Source organism: Dromiciops gliroides, chromosome 3 (assembly GCF_019393635.1).
Source record: "Dromiciops gliroides isolate mDroGli1 chromosome 3, mDroGli1.pri, whole genome shotgun sequence".
NCBI lineage: Eukaryota > Metazoa > Chordata > Mammalia > Microbiotheria > Microbiotheriidae > Dromiciops > Dromiciops gliroides.
The window spans coordinates 611,852,752-611,871,758 of record NC_057863.1 but is presented as its reverse complement, the minus strand read 5'-3'; positions in this window follow the sequence as shown (position 1 = coordinate 611,871,758).

The window sequence follows — 19,007 nt, the reverse complement described above, 5'->3', positions numbered from 1 at the left end:
AACTGTCATCAATACTGGGATCACAAGATTTCAGAGCTAAGAAAAAAATATATATGTAAGATACAATGCTGAGTGCTAGGAACACAAACAAGCTAAAGGAAAGACAGACAGTACCTACCCTCAAGGAGCTTAAATTCTTTTTTTTTCCTTATGATTCTTTTTTTTTTTTTTTTTTGGCAGGGCAATGGGGGTTAAGTGACTTGCCCAGGGTCACACAGCTAGTAAGTGTCAAGTGTCTGAGGCCTGATTTGAACTCAGGTACTCCTGAATCCAGGGCCAGTGCTCTATCCACTGCGCCAACTAGCTGCCCCCAAGGAGCTTAAATTCTAATGAGAGAAAACAGTACATAGAAGGGACCTGGAAAGGGGTGAAAAGAACATATACCCCTAGGAAGCAGGGCAGAAAATAAATCTAGAGGGGCAGCTAGGTGGCGCGGTGGATAAGGCACTGGCCTTGAATTCAGGAGTACCTGAGTTCAAATTTGGCTTCAGACACTTGACACGTACTAGCTGTGTGACCCTTGGCAAGTCACTTAACCCCCATTGCCCCGCAAAAAAGAAAAGAAAAGAAAAGAAAAGAAAAGAAAAGAAAAGAAAAGAAAAGAAAAGAAAAGAAAAGAAAAGAAAAGAAAAGAAGTCTAGAGAGTAGGGGGCTAAGCTGGGTGGTAGCGGGGCCTAATCCCCTATTTGCCATAGATGTAATATATCAACATTCAAGTTTTAAAAAAAATTTGTCTCGGGGCAGCTAGGTGGCGCAGTGGATAGAGCACAGGCCCTGGAATCAGGAGTACCTGAGTTCAAATCTGGCCTCAGACACTTAACACTTACTAGCTGTGTGACCCTGGGCAAGTCACTTAACCCCAACTGCCTCACTAAAAAAAATAAAATAAAATAAAATTTGTCTCCTCCTTCTTCCAAAGTTGAGAACTGATAGTCTGTGTAATGGAATATTATTGTGTATAATGATGTGGCAATAAAGAGGCTTCAGAGACACCTCGAGAGGCTTGAACTGACGCAGGGTGAAATGAACAGAACTAGGAGGACCAGATATACAACACTGTAAAGAAAAACAACTTGGAAAGACTTCAGAACCCTTATCAGTGTAATGAATAACCACCATTCCATAAGGTGGCTAATGAAGCAGGTTGGTTGCTTGTTGTCCTTCATGATCAAAGAGGACCAAAATGACATCGCTATGTTGGGGTTCGATGTACAGTGCGTCTGACTGTGGCTGATCAGACCACTATGAGCTCGGAAGGATCTACCACAGGTTGGGCACAAATAGCCTACTTGAACGTTTGGAGTGGAGATGTCTTTCAATTGGCATGTCTAGCATTTCTTTTGACCTGCTGCAATTCTGCTCTGCTTATAGAGCACCTTCTTTGATGCAGGCCTGCCATGCTGGGAGGTCCTGTGCCAGTGTCTCATGTCTCACAATCAGTACTAAAGTTCTTGAGAGAGACCTTGAAAATGTCCCGGTATCGTTTCTTCTGACCTCTGTGTGAGCACTTGCTGTGTGTGAGGTCTCCTTAAAATAGTCTTTTAGGCCAATGTATTTGTGGCATTTGAACACCACGGCCAGCCCCTTGGTGTTGTGATCTCTGCAGCAAGAGTTTGAACGCTTGGCAGTTTAACTTGAGAGAAGGCCTCAGTGTCTGGTACCTTATCTTGCCATCTGATCTTCAGAATCTTCCTAAGACAACTCACATGGAAACGGTTCAGCTTCCTGGCATGGCGCTGGTATGCTGTCTGGATTTCACAGGCGTACAACAATGAGATCAGCACAACAGCTCTGTAGACCTTCACTTTGGCAGTCAGACTAATACCTCTTATTTCCCATACTTTTTTTGGCAGGGAAATGAGGGTTAAGTGACTTGTTCAGGGTCACACAGCTAGTGTCAAGTGTCTGAGGCCAGATTTGAACTCAGGTCCTCCTGAATCCAGGGCTGGTGCTTTATCCACTGTGCCACCTAGCTGCCCCACCCCATACTTTCTTTTGAAGCCTCCCAAAGACTGAGCTAGCTCTTGGCATCAACCTCATCTATGTGTACATTTCTGGAAAGGAGACTACTAAAGTGAGTGAACTTATCCACAGCATTCAAAATGTCTACTATGTATGGATGGTCTGGTGCTGGTTAATGGTAAACCTCTGTTTTCTTGGTGTTGTTATGCCAAAATTAGCACAAGGGGCAGAGAATTGATCCATACATACCTCGTTACATCTCAGTCTCAGAGGCTGCATTGAGTGCACCATCATCTGCAAATAAAAAATCATGTACCAACTTTCCCTCCACTTTAGTCTTGGCTTGTAACTTTTTCAAGTTAAATACTTTACCATCTGTGTGGTAGCTGACCCTGATGCAGTTTTGTCCTTGTTGAAGGTGTCCAATAACATCGCTGAAAATATCATGCTAAAAAGCATTGGAAGGGGGCAGCTAGGTGGCGCAGTGGATAAAATATCAGCCCTGGATTCAGGAGGACCTAAGTTCAAATGCAGCCTCAGATGCTTGACACTTACTAGATGTGTGACCCTGAGCAAGTCACTTAACCCTCATTGCCCCACCAAAAAAATAAAATAAAATAAAAAGCATGGGAGCTTAATGATCTTAGAAAAATATGGAAAGACTTACATGAAATAATGAGAGTGAAATGAGTAGAACCAAGAGAACATTGTATACAGTAACACCAATACAGGGGTTTTTTTCTGTTTTTTTTTTTTAGTGAGGCAATTAGGGTTAAGTGACTTGCCCAGGGTCACAAAGCTAGTAAGTATTAAGTGTCTGAGGCCAGATTTGAACTCAGGTACTCCTGACTTCAGGGCTAGTGCTCTATCCACTGTGCCACCTAGCTGTCCTGTCCTTTACCTTTATAGAGAGGGACAGTGGAGGCATCTTTGAATAACCTCTTCTTGCCATATAACCTGGAAAATATCAGTCAGCTTTTGTATGAGCAGGGGAATCCCTGCTGTTGGAATGGAATCAGCACCAGATGGTTTGCCCCATGAGAGGAGCCTCTTCTTCAGTTGGAAGTTTGGCTAGAGAGGGAATAAATTCAACCTGAGGTATATGGTCAATAGCTTCAGCATTGATTGATGATGCCCTGTTGAGAACACTATGGAAGTGTTCAATCCCTCTCTCCAGGATCATGTCATTTTCACTAATCAATGTAGCTCCATCAGCCCCAAGTATTTTAACTGCACCATAGGTCTTTGGCCCATAAAGTCCAGTGGCAAGACAAAAGTCAGGACAACAGTCCATGGCCTAGGATGCATTGGGTGACCTTGGCATCTTCCATGTCTGACCAAGCTCTAAGCATTTCACATCACCTGCTTCAGCCACCTTCTTAGTTGTTGGAACAAATTGTTTTCATCTGCCCATTACACTGGGGAAGTCTTCACATGCTTGGGGTAGACACCCCCCTAACTCACTGAAAGGTTTGAGACCCCCTCAGTTACCCTCAACTTGATTTTTTTGTGTGTGTGGAGCAATAAGGGTTAAGTGACTTGCCCATGGTCACACAGCTAGTAAGTGTCAAGTGTCTGAAGCTGGATTTGAACTCAGGTACTCCTGAATCCAGGGCCGGTGCTTTATCCACTGTGCCACCTAGCTGCCCCTCCCTCAACTTGATTTTAACCCATGTGCTGAAACAGTTTAGGGTGTGGCTGCTGTGCATGCTACACCTTCTTGGAGCCACAGGTGAGAGTTGGGTGCATCAAGTGGACAACCAAGGTGGATGAACAGCCTTGATAAAGGTTTGGCAGCCCTCACACCAGAGGTGCTAGTCTTCTTGAATACCCTACACCCCAATGAAGCATGTTGTCCACCTCTTCACAGAAAAGTATGGATTCAGGTTGCATAATAAGACATATTTTGGGCATGGAAAAATTGTTTCTTGACTATATATATATATGTTTGAAAAAAGGTTTTATTTTCCAATGGAGAAAGAGGTAGAAGGGAAATAAACATCATTTTATTTCTTGAAAAAATTATGTTAAATTTTTAAAAATACTTGATCCCTTCTTACCTTTCCAGTCTTGATTCTCCTCCCATGCTTTATGATCCAGCCCACTTGCTATTCCAACAACCCTCTGTGAGAGTCAAAATTGGATATATGGAGCATTAATCTCCCCCCTTTTATACTTTCCCATATATATATATATACCTCCCAGGCCAACAAGAAAAGGAGCCTCTGAGCTTTAGTTCATAAAGGATCAGGTTTTATTGTTTGGGAATTAATTAGACCACAAAGGTGAAACCAATTAAGGAAATAAGGAAGTAGAAATGGAGATAGTCTTAACACCAAATTTAGGATTTTCCGTCATTAACTCACCAACCCAGTCAGTCTGCAGTAACTCAGCAGTCGCCAGAAACAGAGTACGGAACACATGCTCTGCCAGGTACTGGACACCACCAGTGCACCGCCACCACGACTAAGTCAACCACCAGAGAGAGCGAACTTCCATTCCCGCCGTCACTTTAGAGTTGGCATTCCGGAAGTTCCTTGAGTTTTCCTCCCCAAAAGGGGAGGTCCTTCAAAAGCTGCTCGGTAGCATGCGCAATCTCAGGGTGGGCCCTCTCAAATGATTCAGCTAAAACTTTCAATATTAATCTTTACCACAAATAATTTTTACCACACCTCCATCTCCCACCTCCATGTTTTTGCACTGATTCTTCCCCATTCCTGGATTGTTCTCCTTCTTCATCTCTTCCTCTTAGTTTCCCTGACTTCTACTCTCTCTCTAGATGATAGATAGACATAGATAAATAGATGAGAGATACATATATATTTGTATATATATTGCACATTAAATATATAGATGTGTATACACACACACACACATATATATATATACACACACATATCACAACATTAATTCTGGAAGGTTGAGTCCTTAGAAGGAGGCTCACTACTTCTAATATTATAGCTCACAAGCCCCCATCTGGTGTGCTCCTCCTAATATCCATCAACCAGTTGACATCAATTAGCTTTTAAAAAAACCTATTTATTGAGAAGTTATAGCAAGAAGAGAAGTTACAAAAACATCCCCCAAAGCAGGGGCACACTTTCTCCTCTGTACTCAGTTTCTGGGGAAGCTTAAATTCCAAAAGTAATAAGGCACATCTGTAAAAAACATGTGGGGCAAATGGGCACTTTAAGAATCCTTGCCCTGGGACTGCTTCTCTCCCCTCATGGAGTGCCACTACCTTCATGTCAGGGAGTAGCATCGAAATAGCCATGTCTTTTGAGATTGAGCATTTCTGTCAAGAGGTCAATTTGTTGCTGGGTTGGGTCAAGCAGATCTCCTTAGTGCCATCTCTTCACCAGACTCAGACACTGCTGCTACCATTGGTCTGGGCTACCAATTCCATTTGCTGAGGAGATGTGTGATGGCTCTTTTGACCTTTCAAAGCTCACAAGGTGATAACTGGTTCATTCTATCTCTGACTACTCACCTAATATGTAGGGAAAAAATAAACAGGCACTCAGGGAGGCTGGATGGGAGGTAGAGCAGCCTGCCCCTTCCCTGCCCAACTGTTTACGGCAACCTCCCTTACTCAAAAGCCATCAGGCAAGAGAGTGAATGATCAATCCATCCCATCTGTGTATGCTCTAAGGACCTGGCCCTCATTGGCCAATCCCTCCATTATGATTTTTTAAATTAATCCTTGTTAAAATGTAGTGACCAAGACCAAACAAAATTCTTCGAATATGGTCTGACCAGGATTCAACTGAATCCAACAAACATTTATTAAGCATCTACTGTATACAGAGCACATGTCCAGGGCTAAGAGATATACCGTGATTGTACTGATAGATGGATGGAATAAGAATCTATTAAGTGCCTGTTATTTAAGCTCTAGTAGTAGGCTAAGCCCAAAACACATTTATAGGAAAAAGGAGTAATAAGGATTCAGAGGTGGCAGAAGTCAGAGATGGAGAATTGAGGAAAGGTTTGCTGAGACTGAAAGGCAGTAACTCCTTCTAGCTCCCCTGTATGCTGAGGGTGCCTACAGGGATTCTTCTGAGGTTGGGAGGGAGAGAAGGGTGGTACAAGGATTGCAAGGATGAGCAGGGAAGCAAGTCAGACTGGCAGGATGCTCACAGACAGGGAAGGATGGGGAGACAGACCTCCTGTCACGAGGCCCCCTGCAGATCCTGGGTTTTTAATGATAGAGGAGCCCTGGGTAAGAAGTCATGTGTGTGTGTGTGTGTGTGTGTGTGTGTGTGTGTATGTGTCTGTGTAGTGTAGAAGTTGTATTTGGAGTTATAGTGGGGAGGAATGGGTGGGTGTGATATGGGGAGTTATATATAATTAGAAATTTGAGGTAGGGAGAGAATTATATAGTTTGGGAGCTGTGTATGAAATTGTGGTGAGAAGGGAGTTTTGTGTATGTGTGGAGAGACATGTGAATGGTCTGGGTGTTGTGTAGGTGTGGAGAGGTGTGCTGGGAAGGTATGGAATTGTGAGGGGAAGGAGCCTTGTGCAAAGAGCAGTGTGTGGTGGGACCTGCGGGAGACTGGGGGAGTTTGATGGGGAGGAAGGTGTGTGTGTGTGTGTGTGTGTGTGTGTGTGTGTGTGTGTGTGTGTGTGTGTGTGTAGTGTGTAGTGCTGGGGGAGGAGGGCAGTTGTGGGAGAGAGGGGGAGCCTAGGATGGATGGTGGGGGCAAATGTGACTACAGGGGAAGGGATAGAAAAGAGGGGGAGAGGAGGAAAGGACAGGACAAGTTGGGGTTCAACCTAAGGCCGAACCCTCCAGGCACATCCACTTCCCTAACCTTTCCCCACATTTTACTTAGCCATTAGGCTTGAAAACTGAGCCACTGAACTAGGGGGAGGGAGAGGGAAACGGAGAGGAAGGAAGTTGCTGAGGCGAGCCCAGAGAGAGGTTGTTTCTGCTTTCTGGTGTCTGGTACAGCCCTGGACTAGGCTGCTCCCCCTCCTCCTCACCTTTGGGTTATGGGGAACCATGGGATCATGGGATTTAGAACAAGAGAGGATCTTAGAGATTGCCTAGTCCACCCCTCCCACCCTATGGAGGAGGAGATGAAGGTCCAGAAAGGGAAAGACACTTGTCCTGGGTCACACAGCCAGCTAGTGACAGAGGTGGGGGCTGCAGGCACCTCTCTCTCTCTCTCTCTCTCTCTCTCTCTCTCTCTCTCTCTCTCTCTCTCTCTCTCTCTCTCTATTCTGCTGCAGCTGACTTTATCCCCATTTTAGCCCAACTTCTCTGCCTCCCCCAGGTTCCAATGACCAGTCCTGGATTGGGCACAAAATTCTCTCTGGAAATAGCTCAGCCATCCGCCAGGCTCCAGAGGGATTATTCCTGGAGGAATCTGCTATTTCTCAAGCTTCTCACAAAGCCTGGCTGTCTCTCCTAGAGAAGGAAAACCCATCCTCCTATTTCCCCTGCTCCTTCTATTAAATTCAAATCTATTCAACAAGCACTTATTAATTGCCAACTATGTGCCAAGCACTGTGCTAGGCAAAGGAAATACAAAGATACAATGAATGAAAAGCACCCATGACTTCAAGGAACTTACTTTGTACTGGAGGGAAACACAGATGAGGACATTGCCTGGTCAGTAAGATACACAGTGACTACTGTGTATCATCAGGCAGTGTGCTAAGCCCTAGGGATACAAAAAGAAGCAAAAGACAGTCTCTGCCCTCAAGGTACTTACAATCTAATAGGGGGGAGGGAAGAGACAGAAGTAAATAAATATGTACAAACAAGTTATAGACAGGAAAAATAGGAAATAATCATCAGAGGGAAGGCTTCTCATAGAATGTGGGATTTTAGATGAAAATTCAAGGAAGCCAGGAGGCAGAAGGAGAGTATTTTAGGCATGGGAGACAGCCAGAGAAAATGCCCAGAATGAAGAGATAAGATTATTTTTGGAGCAGCCAGGAGGCCAACGTCACTGGATCAAAGAGACTGTGGGATGGTGTAATGTAAAAGATAACCAGAAAGGTGGTGGTGGGGATAAGGGGGATAGGGGAGGGAATGGGTTTTGAAGGTTTTTCAACACCAAACAGAGGATTTTGTATTTGATCCTTCAGGGGACAGGAGACCACTGAGTTTATTGACTCAGGGAGTGACATGGTCAGATCTGCACTATAGGAAAATCACTTTGTCAGCAGAATGGAGGATGGATTGGAGTGGGGAGAGACCTGAGGTGGGCAGACCCACTCACAGGCTATTTCATTAGTCCAGGAATGAGGTGATGAGTGGGGGCAGAAGGGGACATTTTGGAGAGATGTTACAAAGGTAAAATTGACAGGTCTTGACAACAGATTAGATATGGGGGAGGTGAGAGGAATTGAGGGATTGAGAATGACTTTTCAGTTTTGAGCCTAAGGGACTGGAAAAATGGTGGCGCCCTCCACAGTAATAGGGAAGTTTGGAAGTTGGAAGGGTTTAGGGGAAAAGATAATGAGTTCAGTTTGGGATATGTCGAGTTTAAGATGTCTATTGGACATCAAGTTCAAGATGTCTGAAAGGCAGATGGAGATGTGAGATTAGAGGTCAAGGAAAGTTAGATTTGAGAATTATCAGCATAGAGAGGATAATTCAATTCATTGAAACTGATGAGATCACCAAGTGAAGTGATAAAGAGGGAGAAGACCCAGAAAGACCTCCTGAGGAACTACTACAGTAATAGGGCATGATCTGGAGGAAGATCCAGCAAAGGAGACTGAGAAGGAGCAGTGAGAGAGTTAGGAGGAAAACCAGGAGAGAGTGATGTCCTGAAAACAGGGAGAAGTAGAGGTACTTCTTGTAGTTGGCCTTCTCTCTCTCTCTCTCTCTCTCTCTCTCTCTCTCTCTCTCTCTCTCTCTCTCTCTTTCTCTCTCTCTCTCTGGCAGGGTAATGAGGGTTAAGTGACTTGCCCAGGGTCACACAGCTAGTGTCAAGTGTCTGAGGCTGGATTTGCATTCATTTTTTTTGGTTTGTTTGTTTTTTGGTGAGGCAATTGGGGTTAAGTAACTTGCCCAAGGTCACACAGCTAGTAAGTGTCAAGAGTCTGAGGCTGGATTTGAACCCAGGTCCTCCTGAATTCGGGGCTGGTGCTCTATCCACTGTGCCACCTAGCTACCCCCATAGAGATTTGGTCATAAAAACCAGAAGAAATATGGGATGACAGTTATCAGGGATGGAAGGTTGAAGTGAGGGGTTTTTGAGGATGGGGGAAACATGGGCAAGTTTGTAGACAATGGGAGGATAAGCCAGCCAGTAGATAGGTGATTTTAAAGATAAGTGAGAGAGTAGAGGTGACAGAGGGGGAAACCTGTTGGAGAAGACAGGAGGGAATGAGATCACTTGAGCAGGTAGAGGGGTTGGCCTTAGTAAGGAGAAGGACCGCCTTATCATGTGAGGCAAGGGTAAAGGAGGGGGATAGTAGCTGAAGGCTCTGGGTGATAGAAGATGAGGAAGAGGAGAGAAAAAGGAGCTCACTGTTTTCTGTAATATGTGAGACAACGACCTCAGCTGGGTGGGTGGGGGGAGCAATGGGAGGCTTGAGGAAGAGCCACTGTGGAGAGTGAGAGAATGAGTTGATAAAAGAGATACAGCAGGATTGCCTAGCAGCAGTGAGGGCCCAGTTGAAACTACATAACACAAATTTGTAGTGGACCCAGTCAGAAGAGTACAAAATAAATGCAACATAACTTTGAGGGGTGGGGTACTAACAGCTGGGAGAAGCAGGAAAGGCCTCTTCTAGGCAACCAGGGGCTCCAAAGGTGGTAGGGACAGAGGCATTGCAGGCGTGGGAGACAGCCTGGGCTGGAATGTATAATATGAACACACACACACACACACATAGTATTCATTTTCTCCCTAGTAAACTGTAACCTTCCTGAGGGTGATGCCTTGTTGGGGTTCTTCCAACCTTGCATTCTCAGCTTCTAGCACAGGGGCCTTACACATGGTAAATGCTTAACAGAAGTTTGCTGAATTTCTTTGGGCATATACCAGGGTGGAACAGGAAGTCCCTTTGCAACATCATAGCTCTGGAGTCAGAGGAACTGGATCAGACAAAAGGATCCTCCAGTCCCTCCAGTTCTGAAACCTGTGATCCCATGATGCCTGACAAGCAGTCATACAACTTCCATTGATGAGGGACCCTCTATCTCCTGAAGCTGCCTGTTTTACTTTGGGGCAGCTTCGATTGGTGAGGTTTTCTTTACATAGAGTAAAAAACTGCCTTTCTGCAGCCCACCTGTTGCTTGTAGATCTGTCCTGAGAGATCAAGGGATCATAATGAGAGAGAGAGAGAGAGAGAGAGAGAGAGAGAAAGAGAGAGAGAGAGAGAGAGAGAGAGAGAGAGAGAGAGAGAGAGAGAGAGAGAGAGAGAGAGGAAAAACAAAGGTGGAAGGGTTAAAGGGGGGAGGGAAGGGGGAAAGGAAGAGAGACAGAAAGAAGAGTGGGGAGAGGAGGGGAGAGGAGGAGAGAGACAAAGAGAGGAGGGGAGGGGAGGGGAAGGAAGATGAGACAGGGGTTTATGGATACAGAGCATCTGGGTTCACTTTTCAATAATGTCTAACTCTTTGTGACCCCATTTGAGGTTTTCCTAGCAAAGATCCTGAAGTGATTTGCCATTTCCTTCTTCTGCTCATTTTACAGATGAGGAAACTGAAGCAAACAAGGTTAAGTGACTTGCCCAGGATCACACAGCTAGGAAGTGTTTGAGGCTGGATTTGAACTTAGAAAGATGAGTCTTCCTGACTCCAGGCCCTGCACTCTGTCCACTTCAATACCTAGTTAGCCCTGGAACTGATCCCACTACCTATCACCTTGGGATCTCTGACCTGCTCTGTTTCTGACTTGGGCCAGTTTGCCCCTCCTTAGGCAAACCTGATGGCCTCCCCACCTCCCTCCCCTCCCCATACCATCCCTTGCGGGGCACATGGTATTAATGTCAAAATGAGTAGGTGCCATTGGCCAAGCAAACTAGAGCTCAAGAAATCGGCCTTGGCTTCTCTAGTGGCAGGGACCACAAGCTTGGGTCCCAATCCCAGCTTTGCCATTTCCTACCTGGGGCAATGTTGGGCCTTGGTACCTGCACAATGAGGAAATTCAATTCAACAAATACTTACTAAGTACCTGCACAGACAGAATACTCAGTGTAAGGAGATACAAAGAGAAAAATGAAACAGTGCCTGCCTTCAAGGAGATCAATACAAGTACACAGGTAATCAATCATAGGGGAGCCAGGTGCCCCACTGGATCCAAGTGCTAGGCCTGGAGTCAGGAAGATCTGAGTTCAAATCCAGCTTCAGAAACTTACTAGCTGTGTGACCCTAGACAAATCATTTAACCACTGTCTGCCTCAGTTTCCTCAGCTGTAAAATGAGGGTAATAACAGTACCTACCTCCCAGGGGTGTTGTGAGAATGAAATGAGACATTTGTAAAGCACTTGACACAGCAGCTGCTTAATAAATGCTTGTTTCCTTCTTTTCTTCCTCATAGAAGGATAAAGGGGAGATCAGAGAGCTTGAGGAACATTTGGGGAGGGAATCAGCACAGCCTGGGAGTTCACTGAGGGGCATGTTGACTTTGAGATCTTTAAGGTGGAGATGAGCAGAGAGAGAAGAGAAAATGGTCTAAGACAGTCTTGGGGACACCCATGGGTGGGACATGGATGATTGAATGGCAAAGGAGACTGAGCAGACCCTTAGACTCCCTGGAAGGAGAGCCTGGAGAAAGCTGTGTCACAAAACCCTAGCGAGGAGTAACTGGGGTGGTGAGCAGTGCTGAATGCTGTAGAGAGGGCAAGGAGGGTGGGCAATGAGAAAAGGTCACTGGACTATCTGGCTTCTAAGGTTCTTTCTGGCCCTGACATTCTGTGACCCAAGCTCTGGCATTCTATGCTCTGAGGCCCCTTGTGGCTCTGAATCTGTAATCCCATGAAGCAGGCAGCCTAGTGGGGCCAAGTCTCTCCCACGTGGGTCCCTGCCAGGGCCAGACCCATTGTGCCCATTGGTGAGGTCAAGTGGGGAGGGTTGGGGTGGAAGCACCGGGAATCTTTGGCCACTGGAGGATTGATTTGGGATCTGGGAAGGATCCAGATGGGAGGGGTTGCCCCTCATCTCCCACCCCCTGTCCTTACCCGCCCTAGTGAGCCTGGGAGAGAGCTGGGCTTCGGTCCCAACCTCTGCCCAGCCTGGGTCCATTCCCAGCCCTCCTCCCATTAGTGACTGCCAAACCAACAGTAAATCATAGCTGTGCTGCAGGCCTCCATGCCCTCCTCTTCCCCGCCCCCCATCCCACCCCCACCTCCTCTTTGCCTTCCAGATTTTTCCACCCTTTTCCTTCTCTTCCCCTCCTTTTCCCCTTCTCACCCTACTTTGTATACTTATGGATTTGTATTGTGGGAGTTCAGAGGTGGAAAGCACCTACCAGGCCATTCTGGGACAAATGCTCATTTTACAGAGAAGGAAGCTGAGGTCCAGAGAGACAAGGTGACTTACCTGTCCAAGCTCTGATACAGGGAGTAACAGAGCTGTTTGAACTCGGGTTGTCTAAATTCCCAGCCCCTCCCACATCAACCCACGGCTAAAGTCACCCAACAGGTTAGTGGCCCTCAGATCTCCCCATGCTAACTCTGGTTGGTGCTAGCTTAGCTCAGTGTCTGACACATAGTAGGCACTTGATAAATGTTTATTGACAGACTGACTGATTGGTGTTTGTTCTATCTCTGCTCCCCAACCTCATTCAAGCCCCTCTCTTCCTCCTTCTCTCCCTTTGCCCATCTCCTCTTCCTTTTCTCCCCATCCTTTTCCCCTCCCCTCTTCCCTTGATTTCTCCTTTTGCTTCCTCATCCTCCCATTTTCTCTACTTTTCCCCTTCTGACCTTTAACTTATTTTCTGTTTCCTCCCTTTTCCAGTATCTCTCCCCTTCTCCCTTCTCCCCTTTTCTCAACTGTCATGAGAGGCAGTATGGTATAGTAGTTGGGGTATTTTACTTGGAGTCAGTGAGACCTGGGTTCAAATCCTGCCTCAGATATTTACTACCTGTGTGACTCTGACTTAACCTCTCTGGGCCTCAGGTTTTTTTTCATCTATAAAATAAAAAGTTTGGATTCAATGGAATATAAGGTCCCCTTATCTAGCCATGATCTTCCTTTTCTATTTTATCCATCTTCCTTTCTGTATCCCCATTCAGCTCTAGTGGTTGTCCCTGGGAAGAGGAAAGCCCTGAGGAGCCATCCCTAGGGATGGGCTACTCAGTGTGGAGAAGACTGAAGTATAGAATGCAGTAGGACCCCAATGGTGGGGGGGACTTCTCATTCTCTCACCAAGGGTAGACAGCTCCATGTCTCCACAGAAATAAATAGAGAATTGTCAAACTAAAAAAGGGCCTCAGAACTCATCTTGTCCAATCCCCTCATTTTACAGGAAAGGAAACTGAGGCTCAGAGAAGACAGGTGATTTACTCAAGGTCACACTTACAGAGGACAAAAGCATCAGAGCTGGATCTTAGTTCAGCTAAATCCCAGGTTAGTGTTTTTTGCCCACAATTCACCACTTCACAGACCTCTCCATTGGGCTACCTGAGGGTGGGGGTTGGGTGTACACTCTGAATTCGTCTAGAAGAAGCTACAACTTTTAGAAACGAGTATAAGGTTCGGAGGCAGGAGACCTGGATTTCTATCCTGACTAGTGGACCTCGATTTCCTTATCTCTAAAACAAGGGGTTTGGACCAGACATTGCCTAAGGCATCTGCAGCTCTGTTGTTCTGTTTACTGAAGTTCCAAACATTTTATATTCTTCTAAGTTTCCACCCAGCGCTGCTATTCTGTGTTCTCAATTCTCTTTCATCTCTCCAGACCTCTGGTTGGATGTGGATTGGTCGGTTCTGGTGGGGCTCCCGAGCCCAGCTAGGAAATGCCAGGAGAACTTTCAATTCTCCCGCTCCAGGTGGGGAAAGGGAAAGAGAGAAGGCACCGGTGTCCTAGAGGCGCGGCTTACCTGGGTCCAGGCGTGGTGCCAGCATCCCTGAAGGACTGAAATGTGTCCTGGGCTGGTTTTCTGGCTCTGCCTCCTGCCCCCCACCCCCGCCCCAGGCCCTGAGGCTACCACCACAGCCCTGGCCTGGCTGTACAAAGACATGCTTAGCCTGATGACTCACGCACAGATAAGAGCCCTGGATTCACAGGCAGCCAAGAAACAGCCTTTCCCCTAAAGCCTGTCTGCCGGGCACAAGCTGGGACAAATCAGGGCTTTGGAAGTTTGCTACACAGACTCTTGCCTTGAAGCACTGATGCTGAGGGCCCAGGCAGTTGTGTTGGGGCTGGCGAGGCTTCCATGAATAGCATGCCGAGGTCTGGATGGCTGCCCCAGATGGGCCCAAGAACTCAGGCATGTCGCTGAAGCTCTCTGGGACTCTTTTTCCTCTTCGGGAAAATAAAGTGGTTGCAGTAGATGGAGGTTCAGGGCCCTCCCAGATCTAACATTCTCTGTTCTGAGAGGTCTTTTAAGTCTAAGCCTCTTTAATGTAACTTCTAACACTCCCAGGACTGACAGTGAATGCTACCCAGGCCCTTACCAGCTATGACATTCAGAGACCTCTCTAAGCTCTGATGTTCTATGTCCCAAGGTTTTCTTCCAGCTCTGATATTCTCTTTCCTCCCTGCTCTGATGATCTGTATTCAAAACCCTTTCTAACTCCCCAAATTGGATAAGGCAAAAAAAGGAGGGGGCAGCTAGGTGGTACAGTGGATAAAGCACCAGCCCTGGATTCAGGAGGACCTGAGTTCAAATCCCACCTCAGACACTTACTACCTATATGACCCTGGGCAAGTCACTTAATCCATAGAAGACCTGATTTCAAATTGGGCTTCAGATACTTCCTACCTGTGCAACTCTGGGCAAGTCTGTTAAACTCTATCTGCCTCAGTTTCCTCAACTGTAAAATGGGGGTGATGATAATAACACCTACCTCACAGGGTTGTGAGGATCAGTTGAGATAGTCTATGTTGGTTGTTGCCCTTCATTCTCTAAGAGGACCAAGATAACATCACTACGTTGAGTCAAGGTACTGTGTGACCAACTGGCTGATCAGACCAATAGGAACTCAGACCAATAGGAACTCAGAAGGCTCTATCACAGGTCAGGCACAAATAGTCCACATAATACTATATGTAAATTGCTTTGAAAACCTTAATGCACTACTTATATTTGAGGCATTATTATTACTCTTTTCCACCCAACATCCTCCCCATTGCCACCCAGACTCACAGTCCCATATACCTTTCCCCCAAACCCAACCTCTGTCCACACTTCCCACTAAAATGTATTGGAAATTAATCATACTGAGTTGAAAGTCTACCTGCCTTGGGGCCATGTTGGACATATCCCTCTCCCTTACCCTTCACTTTCTTTCTTTCTTTCTTTCTTTTCTTTTCTTTTTTTTTTTTTTTTTTTGCAGGGCAATGAGGGTTAAGTGACTTGCCCAGGGTCACACAGCTAGTAAGTATCAAGTGTCTGAGGCTGGATTTGAATTCAGCTCCTGAATCTAGGGCCGGTGCTTTATCCACTGCGCCACCTAGCTGCCCCCTACCCTTCACTTTCAATCAGTTGACAGATCTTATTGATTCTGCTTCCACAATTTCTCTCCAGTAGGTCCCCTTCCCTCTACTCTCATAGACTCTTTGAGCCTTTGTTACCTCTTGCCTCCTATTGGTCCATTTTCTCCTAATTGGTCTCCTGGCTTCCATTCTCTTCCTTTGTCAATCTCTCCTCCACACAGCTGTCAAAATAATCTAAGTCCCAGAACCAACCACTGACCACTGATACCCTTCCACAGTATTGCTCCTTATTGCCCCATTATAAAATACAAAATCCTTAGCCTGTCTCTAAGACCCTCTATAATCTAGCTCCCACCTACTTTTCCAGTCTTATTTCATGTTACTCCTCTTCACAGACTCACTGGTCTAGGGAATCTATTTTCTTTTTCCTCCAGTAACCTCCTGATCAGTCTGCCATGTCCTTTCCCACTCCAATTCATCCTCCCCCCATGGGCCAAACTCATTTTCCTAGAGTACACCTCTGCTGAAGTCACTGCCATTCTCAATAAACTACAGTGGTTCCCACTCACCTTTAGGATGAAATATTTAAAGCTCCCCTTTTTTTCCTTTAAAGCTTTTTGTAACCTGATCCTTCCTACCTTTCCTAGATTTTTACACTTTACTTCCTCTGCACACTCTGATCCATCTACAACGGCCTACTTCCTGTTCCTCACATTGTTATTATTGGTGTTTAGTTTCAGACTTTTAGTGACCCCATTTGGGGTTTTCTTGGCAGAGACACTGGAATGGTTTGCCATTTCCTTTTCTGACTCATTTTATAGATGAAGAAACTGAGGCAAACAGGGTCAAGTGACTTTCCCAGCATCATACAGCTAGTAGGTATTGGGGCCAGATTTGAACTCAGCAAGATGAGTCTTTCTGACTTCAGGCCCGGCATTCTATCCACTGTGCAACCTAGCTTCGCCTGTTCCTCACATACAACACTCTATAGCCTTTCTCTCTGCCCTTTGCCCTGGTAGTTCCCCATGCCAGGAATACCATGTCCCCTTCTCACTTTCAGCATCCTTGACTTCCTTCAAGAATCAGCTCAGATGCCACCTTCTGCAGGAGACCTTTCTCAGGCGTCCTAGCTGCTAGTGCCTTCCCCTTTAATTTCTGAGATTGCCATCCATCTATTCAATGTAGATCTTATATATACCTGATTATTTGGGCGTTGCTTTCCCCATGGAAATATAAGCTCTTTGAAGGCAGGGACTGATTTTCCTGTATCCCCTAGCGTTTATCACAGTGCCTAGCACTTAGCCTTTAATAAATGATGGCTTGAAACTGTTTCTTCTGGGGGCAGCTAGGTGGCGCAGTGGATAGAGCACCAGCCCTGGATTCAGGAGGTCTTGAGTTCATATCCAGCCTCAGACACTTGACACTTACTAGCTGTGTGACCCTGGGCAAGTCACTTAACCCCAATCGCCCCACCAAAAAAAAAAAAAAGAAAGAAAAGAAAAGAAACTGTTTCTTCTTTCACAACATAACTAATATGGAAACAGGTTTTACATGACTGCACATATATACGCTATATGAAATTGCTTAGGCAGGGGGGAGGACAGGGAGGGAGGGAGAGAATTGGGAACTTAAAATTTTATAAAAAATGAATGTTAAAACTGTCTTTACATGTAATCAGAAAAAATAAAAGACTATTTAAAAAATGATTGCTTAACTTCCTGATGTGCCCTCTGATCCAGAGATCCTATTTCTAGGCATAGACTCCAAGGGGGTCAAAGACAGAAACAAAACAAACCATAATATTAATGGTGGCACTCTTTATAATTGGAAACAAGTGAGTACCAATCAAGTGGGAAATACTAAAAGGATGATGGTGCTTGAGTGTAATGTAATATTACTGCAAGGTAAGAAACAGGCCATAAGAGTTCAGACTTCAGTGACCCGATGCCAAATGAAGTGAGCAAAGCCAGGAATAAAATATATACAATGACTCAAAGAAGACTTGAGAAAATGTACTCCCCTCCCTTTGTTACTGTTACTGTGGTGGGGGAGTGTGGGTGATTTGTTCCAAGGGTTGGTTCATTGGAAGGGGGAGGGCTATATCTGGAAATGAATGTAAGAACAAAAACATCCTCAAAAAACCTTATAAAGACATGCTTGTAGAATTGGATGGCAGTATGAAGTTCGGAAGTAAAAGTGGATTTTCTGAGCTATAGTCAGGGGTGTCCTCAAGAGTCAAGTCAACAGGGGCAGCTAGGTGGCACAGAGGATAGAGCACTGGCCCTGGAGTCAGGAGTACCTGAGTTCAAATCCAGCCTCAGACACTTAACACTTACTAGCTGTGTGACCCTGGGCAAGTCACTTAACCCCAATTGCCTCACTAAAAAAAAAAAAAAAAGAGTCAAGTCAACAGACATTTATGAAGAGCTGGGCACTCTGGGGGTACAAAACCATCCTTGAGGAGCTCATAGTTTAATGAGGAAGACTAAATAGAAAAGTTGTGTTCAGACCAGACCGGTCCAAGATCCATTGGAGGTGATCTTAGAGGGAGTGTTCTAGCCTAAAAGGTCATAAGCAGAGCACTGGACTTAGAGGCGGCAAGCCTGGCTTCCCCACGTACTAGCTGTGTGACCGTTGGTCAGTCATTTAAGCGGGGATGGTGGGATTCTAGATTTAGGGCTGGAAGAGACCTTGGAGGCCCCACAGTCTCTTTTCTTCATCTCCAAAAAGGGGATGGTAATACTCCCATAGGGCCATTGTGAAGAAAGTGCTTGGTCAGCCTTGAAGCATCAGCGGTCATAGCAGCTCTTATCAATGGGAGCCCAGGAGAGGAGGCTGGGCTTGGGAGGTAGTATTCTAGGATTCTTCTCTTGTCTCTCCCACTGACTCCCAACAGCACAGTCCTTCCACTGCTTCCTGCCAGGGTCTCTGGGACCAGCCCTGGGGTTTATTCCCTCCTCCAAGCATTTGGATGGGGGGAGAGGTGGGTGGGGGGCCTAGGCTTGGGATAGGGTTGCCAGTCTGAGAAGAGGGAGATAAGGCCTGGTCTCATTCCGGAAAAACTCAATCTCCTGCTTCCTGCCCTGGCAGCTCAGGGAGGGGCAGCCTGACCCTGACCTCTGACCCCATCAGAGAGAACCAGGAAACAAGCCTTGTTCAGCAGAAAACCTCCCTGGGCTTGGCGCAGTGCCCCTGTCCCCTTGAAGAGAGGGGTGGAGTCAGTCGGTAGGGGGTGCCCTCAAGCAGAGCCCAAAGCAAAACTGACAGGATCCTTTCTCTTCTGCCAGCATATCCACCCACCCTCTGTGCTCTAGTCAGCCAGGGCTCAGCTTCTCAGAGAATAATCCAGGAATGTCAGAGCTGGGAGAGACTGGAGAACACAGACTGTCCAAGCTGCAAACCCTTTGGAATCTCAAGGCTGGAAGGTTTTTTAGGGATCATTTAATCCTGCTCCTTCATTTTCAAGATGAAGAAAC